Raw genomic sequence first — 3,246 nt, forward strand, 5'->3', positions numbered from 1 at the left:
GTGGTTCATCCCTGCATATTTCAAGAAGACTCAAGCGTCTAAGCTTGGGGATGCCCAAGGCATCCCCTTCTTCATCAACTTATCAGGTTCCTCCCCTGAAACTATATTTTTATTCGGTCACATCTTATGTGCTTTACTTGGAGCATCTGTGTGTTTATTTTCGTTTTGTTTGTTTGAATAAGGTCGGATCCTAGCAATCCTTGTTTGGGAGAGAGACACGCTCCGCTTTTTCATATGAACACTTGTTCTTCGTTTTACTTTTAATGTTCAATGATAAAAGTTGGAAGCTACAATACTTATCTTTATTTGGTTGGGAAAAGAAAATGCCTCATATGTCTTGGATAATTTGATACTTGGCAATTGTTTTGAGCTCTCAAGTAGATCATAAGTTTTTGCATGTAGTTTAAACCTATTAGTGGAGAACTACCGTAAAGCTTGTTAAAATTGGTTTGCATAATTGATCTCTCTTAAGGTCTAGATATTTTCTGGTAAAAGTGTTTGAGCAACAAGGAAGACAGTGTAGAGTATTATAATGCTTGCAATATGTTCTTATGTAAGTTTTGCTGTACCGATTCATACTTGTGTTTGCTTCAAACAACCTTGCTAGCCAAAGCCTTGTACTGAGAGGGAATACTTCTCGTGCATCCAAAAACCTTGAGCCAAAACCTATGCCATTTGTGTCCACCATACCTACCTACTATGTGGTATTTCCTGCCATTCCCAAGTAAATTGCTTGAGTGCTACCTTTAAACAATTCAAAATTTATCACCTCTGATTTGTGTCAATGTTTTATAGCTCATGAGGAAGTATGTGGTGTTTAGCTTTCAACCTTATCATTTACTTTTGACGGACTCTCATATGGACTAGTGGCACATCCGCTTATCCAATAATTTTGCAAAAAGAGCTGGCAATGGGATTCCCAGTCCCGAATTAATTAACTTAAATAGACACTCCTCCATGGTATGTGATTGTTGGAAGGCACCCGAAGGATTCGGTTAGCCATGGCTTGTGTAAGCAAAGGTTGGGGGGAGTGTCATCATCATAATAAAACTAAAATAAAAAGGCACTCCTTCATGGTATGAGATTGTTGGCAGGCACCCGAGGATTCGGTTAGCCATGGTTTGTGAAAGAAAGGTTGGAAGGAGTGCCGCATAAACATAAAAATAATTCATGGGAGCCGCTCTTGGAAGTCCGGTTGGCGAGGTAGTTAGTGTACCCATTACCATTCGTTGACAACAACATACACCTCTCAAAATTTTACTTTTTATGCTCTCTTTATGTTTTCAAAACCAAAGCTCTAGCACAAATATAGCAATCAATGCTTCCCTCTTTGAAGGACCATTCTTCTACTTTATGTTGAGTCAGTTTACCTACTTCCTTCCATCTTAGAAGCAAACACTTGTGTCAACTGTGCATTGATTCTTACATACTTGCACATTTGCATTCATCATATTACTCTATGTTGACAATATCCATGAGATATACATGTTGAATGTTGAAAGCACTGCTAAAACTTATATCTTCCTTTGTGTTGCTTCGATGCCTTTACTTTGAATTTATTGCTTTATGAGTTAACTCTTGTGCAATCTTTTGAGGCTTGTCTTGAAAGTACTATTCATGAAAAGTTTTGCTATATGTTATCTATTTGTTAGCAACTATAGATCATTGCCTTGAGTCACTTCATTCATTTCATATGCTTTGTAATAGTATGATCAAGGTTATGTAAGTAGCATGTCACTACAGAAATTATTCTTTTTATCGTTTACCTGCTCGGGACGAGCAGGAACTAAGCTTGGGGATGCTGATACGTCTCCAACGTATCCATAATTTCTGTTGTTCCATGCTTGTTTTATGACAATACTTACATGTTTTGCTTGCACTTTATGATGATTTCATGCATTTTCTGGAACTAACCTATTAACAAGATGCCACAGTGCCAGTTCCTGTTTTCTGCTGTTTTTGGTTCCAGAAAGGCTGTTCGGGCAATATTCTCGGAATTGGACGAAATCAACGCCAAACCTCCTATTTTTCCCGGAAGGCTCCAGAACACCGAAGAAGAGTCGGAGAGGGGCCAGGGGGCCACCACACCACAAGGCGGCGCGGGCCAGACCCTGGCCGCGCCGGCCTAGGGTGAGGCGCCCCCAGGTGCCCCCCTACGCCGCCTCTTCGCCTATAAAATCCCTTTCGACCTAAAAACACCGTACCAATTGACGAAACTCCAGAAAGACTCCAGGGGCGCCGCCGCCATCGTGAAACTCCAATTCGGGGGACAGAAGTCTCTGTTCCGGCACCCTGCCGAGACGGGGAAGTGCCCCCGGAAGCCATCTCCATCAACGCCATCGCCTCCATCATGCTCCGTGAGTAGTTCCCCCATGGACTACGGGTTCTAGCAGTAGCTAGTTGGTACTCTCTATCCCATGTACTTCAATACAATGATCTCATGAGCTGCCTTACATGATTGAGATCCATCTGATGTAATCGGTGTTGTGTTTGTTGGGATCCGATGGATTGTTACGTTATGATTAGTCTATCTATAAAGTTTGTGAAGTTATTGTTGCTGCAATCTTGTTGTGTTTAATGCTTGTCACTAGGGCCCGAGTGCCATGATCTTAGATTTAAGCTCTATATTGTTGCTTAGATTGTATCTACAAGTTGTATGCACATGTCACTGTCCGGAACCAATGGCCCCGAAGTGACAGAAATCGGGACAACCGGAGGGGATGGTAGTGATGTGAGGATCACATGTTTTCACGGTGTGTTAATGCTTTGCTCCGGTGCTCTATTAAAAGGAGTACCTTAATATCCAGTAGTTTCCCTTGAGGCCCGGCTGCCATCGGCTGGTAGGACAAAAGATGTTGTGCAAGTTTCTCATTGCGAGCACGTACGACTATATACGGAAAACATGCCTACATAATTAATAAGCCTGATGTTCTATCTTAATGCTTTGATTCCTATCAATTGCCCAACTGTAATTTGTTCACCCAACACTTGTCACTTATTGGAGAGTTACCACTAGTGTAGATCGCTGGGAACCCCGGTCCATCTCTCATCATTATATACTCGTTCTATATGTCATTGGAAGTAGTATCAACTATCTTCTGGTGCCATTGCTCTCATATTGCTATTACTGCTGCTGTGTTACTGTTACTACTGCTCTCATATTACTGCTACTTTCACATCACCCCTGTTACTAGTGCTTTTCCAGGTGCAGCTGAATTGACAACTCAGTTGTTAAGGCTTATAAGT

This window comes from Lolium perenne, chromosome 2 (assembly GCF_019359855.2).
Source record: "Lolium perenne isolate Kyuss_39 chromosome 2, Kyuss_2.0, whole genome shotgun sequence".
NCBI lineage: Eukaryota > Viridiplantae > Streptophyta > Magnoliopsida > Poales > Poaceae > Lolium > Lolium perenne.